The sequence below is a fragment of the Dendroctonus ponderosae genome, unplaced genomic scaffold (assembly GCF_020466585.1).
Source record: "Dendroctonus ponderosae isolate FM_Combo_2020 unplaced genomic scaffold, Dpon_F_20191213v2 Dpon_F_20191213_1, whole genome shotgun sequence".
NCBI lineage: Eukaryota > Metazoa > Arthropoda > Insecta > Coleoptera > Curculionidae > Dendroctonus > Dendroctonus ponderosae.
This window is the reverse complement of record NW_026017110.1, coordinates 34,026,236-34,036,174: the sequence shown is the minus strand read 5'-3', so window position 1 is coordinate 34,036,174 and position 9,939 is coordinate 34,026,236. Positions and strand designations below refer to the sequence as shown.

Here is a 9,939-nt window from a genome sequence, read left to right as displayed (position 1 = left end):
CGTCATTCAACGATTCCTGTTGAGTTGACCGTTTATCCTTGTCTATCTTATTGTCACTCTGTATAATTCCATGGTTACCGGAGTTTTAAATAATTTCGGAGCAACAGGTATTTGCGCAATGTTAATTAGGCAGATTACCTTAAAAAACATTGCTGCCGTATCTCTGATAGAGTTTTTTGCAAATTTCTCAGTTTTTAATAACAATTAATTTCTTTTATTATTTTTTCAGCACTCCTATAACAGCGCCAACAACACCTCCAGAGGAATGACGCCAATTTTGAATCACCCTGTAGATAATATAAGTAAATTTACGCATTTAGATTAAAATATTTAATTAATTAATCATTGTTCACAATGCCCATGGCTCACTTTCATACAATTAAAAAGCGATGTTGAGCTTTTCAACATAAATTGTGCAGAATTTTTGGAGCAACTAAACGTTATTCTTAGGCTAAAGTAACTCCGTAAATTTTTAAGAGTGGCTGACAGCGTTACTCATAAAAAAATGTTGATGGCCCTTATTTTAGATGTTAAAATTGCAAGCTCGGGTTTAATCCGCTTTAATAAATGAGTTATAACTCATTAAATCAGAGAGCGGCAACAACTTAAAAGCGCAACACAGTGTTATCCAGGCCTAGTTTGAACGGTTGAAATCCTCAAAACCGCAATAACTGTGTATTGTCTACCTTCTTGTTGATGGAATGTTGAGGAATTGATACCTCTTCAATGTGAAAAGTGCGCGGAATGCACGATCTTGTTTATTCTAAACAAATTGATTCATCTGAGGAACTGAAGGTGAAACTGTCTCAAAAAGTGAAAGTGACCAATACTCATCAACTGAATGCTGTGGGTTTTCTGAAGATAGTACATACTGATCAGCACCGATTAAGATTACATTCATGAAAGATTTGGTTGATAGAAACTAGCACCAGTTCCAGACATGGAAAACCATTGAACGGTTTCGCGAAAATTTTCAAAGAAGAAACAAATTTTATTTTGAGGTGCAATCAAAAACAATGCAGCTCAATTTCTGATTTATTTTTTGGTAATTACCTCTCTAAGACAGCTAAATAAAGACATCTCTAAAGCTATCAGAAAAGACATTAGAACATATAACATCACAGGTAGAAAAAACGATTGAAGAAAATAAAAGCATAAAGATACTCCGACGCAGACTAAATTTGGGCAAAAGAAACATCTGGAAGTTAGCAGATGAACATGGAAACATTGTTACGAGCAGGGAGGAATTGCTTATAGTAGTGACGAATTTCTATTCAGAGCTATATTCAAACCAAGCTGGACCACTAAATCAACAGCAAATACCAAAAGTTCAGAACGTGGGATCGGAAGATATCCCAGAGATAACTATTGATGAGATTAAGTCAGCTATCAAAAATATGAAGAATAACAAATCGCCTGGCGATGATGACATAACAATTGAATATATCAAGGAAGGAGGATGAATTTTGCTATATGTAATCCAAAAACTATTCAATGCCTGCCTACTAAAGGGTACAACACCTTCTCAATGCTTCTTAATTATGCACAAGAAAGGTGATGTCACAGATCTGAGAAATTATCGACCAATAAACCTACTGTCCCACGTAGCCAGCTACCAACCCTGTGAACAGGCAGGCTTTCGTGCTGGCTATAGTACTAACGATCCCCTACAAGTTATAAAATCTCTAATAAAAAAATGTGTCGAATACAACAAACCACTAGTGTTGATCTTTGTAGACTATGAAAAAGCGTTCGATACTGTAGACCAGCATGAGATGCTCCTAGCCCTAGCAGATTACCGTATCGACTACCGCTATATAGCACTCATAAAGAACATCTATGACACTGCCACGGCTCATGTTAGACTTCATGCCGATACTGACAAATTTAATATAAATCGTGGAATTCGTCAGGGCGATACTATCTCCCCTAGACTGTTTAATACATTACTTCAATACATGTGTAAAAGAATAGATTGGGATGATATGGGTATTAGTGTCAACGGTAAAAACCTCAACCACCTCAGGTTCGCCGATGATATAGTTTTAATCTCAGACCGTATTGACAATGCCAGAGCATCTCTTGACAAACTCCACCCGGCATCCGGACAAGTTGGGCTAAAAATCAACATATCAAAAACTCAATTTATGACAAATCTAGTAGTCTCCACCAATATACCCTTAGGTGATACTGAAGTACAACAAGTCACATCATATAAATTCTTGGGCCACGAAATGCGAATAGGCCGGGATAATCAGACCTCTGAAATCTTTAGGAGAATAGGTTTGACATGTGCAGCATTTGGCTACCTCAGAGAATCATTCAAGTCTGAACTCCCCATATGTTAAAAGCGCAAACTTTTTAACCAATGTGTCTTGTTATTGATGACGTATGGAGCCGAAACCGTAACACTAACTAAGAAATCGATTACTAAAATAAGAACAACACGAGTAGCAATGGAAAGATCGATGTTGGGGGTATCACTTAGGGAAAAAATACATAACAGAGATATACGGCGCAGGACAGGAGTTACGGATGCAGTAAAGAAAATATCCTCTTTAAAATGGAACTGGGCAGGTCACGTTGCGAGAACTAGAGACGATCGATGGACTAGAAAAATTATCGAATGGAGACCACGATGTAAGGCCTATCGAAGTAGAGGACGACCCCCGACGAGATGGACAGACGACTTAAGGAGAATCCGAACGAACTGGATGCAAGTTGCGCAGAATAGTCATGAGTGGCACAGTATGCGGGAGGCCTATGTTGAACAGTGGACGCTATAGTGGGCTAATATGATGATGATGATGAATTATCTCAATTTTTGGAAAAGCTATATTGTGTACTATTTTTTCTATGTTCACTACAAGCCCCCACACCACCCCCTAAAGAGGAATGACGCTAATTTTCAATTACGTTGAACGCTAATGTTTCAAACTGTTCTTATTGTACGAACTCATAATTTTTCTATGCAACTTTAGTTCATGCAAGTCGTGTGCTTTTAATATCAAAGTGCATATTTATTCAATAGCCAATAAAATAATTTTTGTTTTTGTAAGTTTTTTTGTAGTCATTAATTTCAATTTTGTGCTTTATTTTAATAGGTAATATATTAAATTAGCAAAGCATATTAAAATTAAATATACTTTCAGTCAAGTCAAAGTCACAACCTTCAGATCTAATTCAAGAATGCTGTGCATGCATATTTGTTAACCAATAAACAAATTCATTAATATTTAAATACACGACTTTTTGAATGATAGTTGACGAATGCAACGTCTTTTCGGGAACAAATAATGAATCCTACTTTTCATCATATCCATCTCTTGTCAGCCCGGCGATTGTAATAACGTGACAAACCGGAATAAGTTATCTGGCCAAATTCTGTTTCGTTGGGGGCTTTAATATTATCCGCGATTTGTTTTTCAAATAACCGGCTGGAGAACATTACTTAGGCACACGTCGTCAGCATACAAATAAACAAGTTAGGTACTAACTTTGGTAATTAACACTTTCTTACTTCTGGAGCCTTTGGTGTTCATTAATTAAGTTTTAGATTTATGATTTGTAAATTACACTTTCAAAGCTGTACTGAAGCCCGTGCGTAATAATTGGGAATAATGTATGAAAAACATTTATTCAGGTTAGACTTTAATTTTTCCTCAAAATGCGCTGAATACTGTAAAAAGAAAAAATAAGTTGATCGATTTTAACTTGGACACTAATGCTTTTGCTTTCTTTGTATTCGTGTTATGAAATTAAATAGATGACAATACAATTATACTTTAAGAACAGCAAAAAATGTATGATTGTCTTCAATCTTTCGATCAACGCTTCCCATTACCCATTTACCCATTATACATATTTATTATTATGCCATCTATGTATACAGGGTGATTCAAAATTGGCGTCATTCCTCTGAAGGTGTTGTCTGGCGCTGTTATTGGAGTACAGAAAAAATAGTAAAATAAATTAACTGTTATTAAAAACTGAGAAATTTGCAAAAAACTATATCAGAAATACGGCAGCAATGTTTTTCAAGGTAATCTGCCTAATTAACATTGCGCAAATACCTGTTGCTTTCTAATTATTTAAAATTCCGGTAACCATGAAATTATACAGACTGACAATAAGATAGACAAGGATAAACGCTAAATTCAACAAGATTTGTTGACGAAATGTCAACCTGTTCTCATAACCTCGAATTCTGCGGGGTTTGGTGTCTACAAAATTTGTAATTTAATAATCCATACAACACTAAACATTTGAATGGTTAACTCCAAGCAAGCTAGTGCCTGTGTAATTTCCTTTTCAGTTAATTAACTCCTGCTCCATACATGTGTGCGCTCCTTGTACTGCGTGTAACGTACAAACGTGGTAGGAATCTAGCCCTTTCTCGGTATTTATTTGGTGCTTGGGAAAGTGTCAGTTATTGTGCTCTGAGTGCCCCTGGAAGGCCCTGATTCGATTATGTCCAATACTTGTTCCTCTGTGCCTGGAACCCGAACATCAATTGTCGTCTACTATCTTCCTGGAACCACTCTCCTCGCCCTTTGTTGGCGTGAGTTCTTTCAGCTTCTGCCATGTTACTGTAGCATTTCGCCTGAACTAATCGCATATCCGCAAATTCGTGAAAGGAAATTCAAAGTAAGTCACAGTTTGACAAATTATTGTTATGATTGACAAGGGCTATCCACGTGTAACTACCTGTTAATGACAAAAAACATAATTGCCGCTGTGCCTTTTCATAAAAAAATTGTAGAAGAGAACTTTTTTGATATCAAAAATTTTTGTAATTTGATGTAGAGATCGTAATTTTTCCTTTTGAATGCCATATGAAGTATTCAAATATGCTACCAATTAAACACGGAACAATTTCAAAATAATGCTTAATAACAAAGTTGAAATTCGATCTTCAACTGTTAAAACCTTCTAGAAATTTTCTAAAAAAAAATTTTCAATATTTTTCTCGTGCTCTCCAAGTGAGCCTCTATCACCCCTTAGAAGGAATGACGCCAATTTTGAATCACCGTGTACATCTTACAACAGATTTCATTAAGCTTAAAACGAAAATAAACATCGACTGCATACATAGCTTCGGCTTGTCCAGGTTGCATTAAAGTATTATAAATTATTGTTCCCCGCTGTAATTTAATCGTTAATTTTAGTAATATTTCCTTTTTCAGATGATTAAATTTGCTCATCTGCCGGTTTGCACCTGGCTACGATACACTGCAGGATAACAGGGAACATATTGAGTAAGTTGAAGTCAAATGCTAAGTAATGTTAGTGATATACCAACATAATATTTCAGTTATTTTTCTTCATTAAACGCCTGGGACTTGTATTTGGGCAAGTATTACATAGAGCAGAGGTTCTCAAATTTTTTGGTGACGGACCCCTTTTAAAGAACCACATTTTTAACGGAGCCCTAAACCCTAACTAAAGGAAAAGCAAAACGAGTTATATGTGTATTGTTTATAAATAAGCATACAAAAAAAAAGGTTTTTTGGAATGAAATGAAAATTGGTAGGCAAACATAATCGGCTGCTGCAACTCTAAATATAGTTTTTTCAAAATGGCTACGCTTCCGGAAACATCGAAAATCGACGATATCTTGGCTTTTTTAACTGGAAAGCCCCTATTTTGATTTTATATTTGTATTCAGCAATAAATTTTGAATTTAAAACGTCCATTTGTCAACACTTATCTGTCATAGTTTTTGACATATGTCACATTTATTACAAAAAAACTGGGATGCAGAGGTTTATTTAAAAAATCATAACCCCTGAACCATTCCTATTTTTTGATTCAATTTTCAAATGTTGGGCCGACATGTTTTGCATTGATTCTGACACTTTCGTTATTCGTGCGTCTGTTGCGGTGTTTCAAAGTTAACAATAAAAAAATGCCTGTATTACGATTTCTGATAAAAAATTCAAATTTACGGATTACTTCTATAGCTGACCACTTGATAAGAAGACAGTAATATTTCTACCAAAAAATGCCAATAACACATAAACATCTTTAGATGAACGTACACAATGTTAATAAAGGTGGACTTAAAATTCAATTTTACATTTATTTTTGGAGTCTGAAATAGTAGTTGCCATTTAAAAAATTAAAGTTTTTGTCTTTTATTGTCAACTTTGGAAAATCGGAACAGAAGCATGAAACATAACAAAAGTGTCAGAATCGATTCAGAATATGTGCCAAATCTTTGGGAATTGAATTAAATAAGGCCGATTTATTTATTTGCAATGGTTCAGGAAATAGAATTTGTTAATGAACCTCTGCTACCCTGTTTTGTACAAAAAATGGCATAAATCAAAAACTGTGACAGATACGTATTGACGAGTGGATATTTTGAACTCACAATTTAAAGCTGAATCTAAATATGATATCAAAATGAGAACTTTCGATTTAAGATGGCGTCGATTGCCGGTAATTCCGGAAGTGTCGTCATTTTGAAAATACTCTATTTAGACTTGCAGCAACCGATTATGGTGCCAACCAAATTCTATATTAATCAGATTTCGGGAAACAAAAATGTTTCTAACAAACGGACTATGGGAATCACCCTGTATTATTATGTACCCGTAAAATCTATAAGAAGGTCCTTTTTCGGTAGTTTGTTTTTATCTTAAGCAACTTTATTCTTATAAATTCCTCTTTAATACATGTATTAATTTTATTGTCGGCGGAGCTCTACCGTAGGCTTTGCGTTGCACCGGGGCTCCGCGGAGCACACTTTGAGTGACGCTGACGTAGAGGATATGTTAAAATGCTGGAAATCAATTTCCGCAATTCTCGATTCCACATTTCTTTACATATGTTTGTTTGAACAGGGTGTCCCGTAAGCACATGATCCAACGGGTACTGCGACAGTCTTTCGAAAAAAATTGTGGCTCTACTGCTATTGATGGTCAAAGTTCTTCAAAAGAAAATATGTTTTTTGATAAATCCATATTGAATCGATTGATTTTAATGAAACTTGAGTTGATGCACTAATCTTCTTTTGATATTTTCTTCCTCTGTAAAATTTTGCAGCATTCATACTTTATGTTCTGCTGCAATCATCGGTTTGACAACAATCTCGTGGATTTTCGGAAGCTGAAAATATATATTATATTTTTGTCGATTTAATATTAATATGATTTTCGTTTCAAACTCGAATCAACAGAGGCTCTCGTTGCTCATGGTCTTTAGGCTTTCGCTCTTCAGCCAATTCAACTTTGCACGCACGAAATGTCACCTTGTTTGTTTAAAGTCGACGCATCGTGAACTCAATGACAAGTGGATGTGGATCGACTTTTCTCAACATTTGAAAGCACTGCAGCGATATTTTCAGTCGAGCGACCAATATGCGCGCGTGTTTCTGTTTTCCCGTCCTTAGCAGACAGTTTGCTTAATTTCTTTCAGTAATATTCTCACAGTGGCGTCATTTGGATGATTCTGATGACTCATCATTGCAGGCATTTTGCGACCTGTAGCTGCAAAACTTTCACCACTTTGAAAATACTTTTTTACTATCAGAATTCGTGGTTTCGTATTGTTCCATTTTACTTAACCTCCTGATGTCTACTAACAAACGACCCTTTTTTAAATTTTTAAAGATTCATATCATGTCACTCAAATGGACGCGCAATTTAAAACCGACGTTCTGACTGACTGAAGCACTTGCAACAATAACTTTTTCTTGTTACAAGTTCATGATAATAATTCGTAGAACAGTATGGGTACGATAATTTGAAATGATAACTCCTTTTATTGATTGGTCTACCATAACCACGTAATTTTTTCTAGTTTTTCACAAAAAAACACTGCCAAATAAACCAGTACTTTGCACAATGGCTGCCTTGGGTTGATATTTCAGCCCACATTATATAAAAACAAGGTCAAGCATAAGCTGTGTTATTTTTAGACTTGGACAGCAGAATTTCTGATTTGTGTTCATTTCGACAGTAAATTTGTTAATGGTAGTGAGTTTACAAGCAATCGGGGTTATTGTTAATTAAAAATAATATCGTGAGTCGTGAAAAAGATGGCTGACGTGATATCAGACAAAAATTTAGCTCCTAATAAGAACGAGAAAAAGGTGGTAAACGGGTGATATCATTGTAAGAAAAGTGTTGTCGAAGTAGTGAAATGTAAAAAGTGCGTTAATTGCTTCCACCCGTCCTGTTTAGTTCAGTCTTCAAAGTAGAAAAACCCTGAATGTATTCATGAAGCCGACAAGGAAAAAAGAAACGTACGAATGTCAACAAGGAAGAAGACGATATGGAAATAGGGCTTCTGAGAATGCTAGTGAAAGAACTTCAGAGTAAGAATCAGATTTTAGAAGAAAACAGCAAGTTATAAAAAGAAAAAGTAATTTTTCTAGAACAAAAAATAAAAAGTAACAAAAATAAAGAATTATAAAGAAACCGAGCAACAAGAGTACCAGCAAAGTAATTGTCAAACCCGCGCCGCCTAAGGTGCACAGTACCGAAATCACGAATCCTGGAGATGGAAACACAAACAAGGACTGTTTTCAACACAAAGGGCCCGGTGCCTCTCAGGGGACAGAGTGAAAATATTTCCAACCTGAAAACAGTAACTAGAATGGCATTCTTGTTCCTGTCCGGTCTAGCACCTGAAGTGACCTGTGATAATGTTTTGGATTTTCTCAAAGAGAATAACCTACCTGAAGACTGCCGATGTGAGAAAATGAAAACAAAAAACATGAATTACTGCAGCTCTTTCCGACTAGCAGTGCCACTGGAGGATGTACATAAATATTTGACATCTAGCTTATGGCCAAGAGGATCAGTAATAAACCATTTTCGGAATCTACAGAACCAAAGCATGGTGACGGCAATCCATTACAAAAAAAACATAAGAATCCTCAACATTAATGTACGTTCATTGAGAAGAGAAGAGAGGAGATAAAAATCTGTATTTTATTATTAGTATGTATACCTACTTTGTGTCTTGTTGACGTGTGTAGACATTTTTTATGTATGAACGTGATAATAAATTATTATGATTATGATTAAAATAATATCGTTAAGCCCTGATCTCTGTCAACAAATTTTCTGCGAGAATAATTTTATTATAGTATAATAATTGATAAAAATTAGAGGTGTGACAAACGATTATTTTCCTGTAACAGTTTTCGTTACAACGTTCCAGTTTCACCTTGGTAATAGGTTTCAAAATGCGGATTCAAATAGAACATGTTTGTTTACCAATTTTTCATTAAAAATGCAGAATGATGATGATAGTAGAAATAGTGATGTGATATAATGATTTCCTTTATTAAAAACATAATTCTTAACATTGGTAAATTCTAAATAAAATATTTAAGTGAAAAACAAAACATGGGTCAGCAGTAACTACTTAAAGAACAAAAAAAAACTGATAAGAAACTAGAGTGATTAAATAAAATATACATTTTATATGCAAAAATGTTTAAGAAAATTTAAATTTTTGCAGACGCTTTTTACTGATTCTAGTTCTTCGCTCGTTTATGATAGCACCCTCTGGACGAAGTATTACTCGAGTTAATTTTGGTACCACCAAAAAATAGTTTTAAAAAAACATGTCGACCTTACAACGTTTATTACTATTCAAATAACTTTCATTTCATCTCTGACTGAATTTATATTTAAAAATGGTCAACTTGCTTAAATGCAGGTGCACATTCTGCTTAAAATGTTTGTTATTTTAAATTTAAAGTGTGATGGAATTTATGCCTTAGACTCTTAGTCTGCTCATAGCTCATATGCAAGTGTACATTCTGCTTATTTTGCTGGTAATGGGCATATAGCTCCTGAGCTAAGTTTCTTGAGAGAAATCCCTTTTTTTAAGATTTATTACAGAATGTCAGAAAACTAAATACTTATAGACTAAAATTGCTGAATTATACCATCGCACCAATTAAACAAATTTTCGCTG

General features: G+C 34.9%; 1 protein-coding gene across 1 annotated transcript in view; it reads left to right on the top strand.

The window, feature by feature from the left end:
• The window catches only part of LOC109541408, a 270,314-nt gene that overhangs the window by 201,640 nt on the left and 58,735 nt on the right, over positions 1 to 9,939 (top strand). Inside the window, exon 2 of the mRNA XM_048670269.1 lies at positions 5,187 to 5,258. The gene's annotated coding sequence lies outside the window, so the exon portion shown is untranslated. The remainder of the gene's footprint in view (positions 1 to 5,186; positions 5,259 to 9,939) is intronic.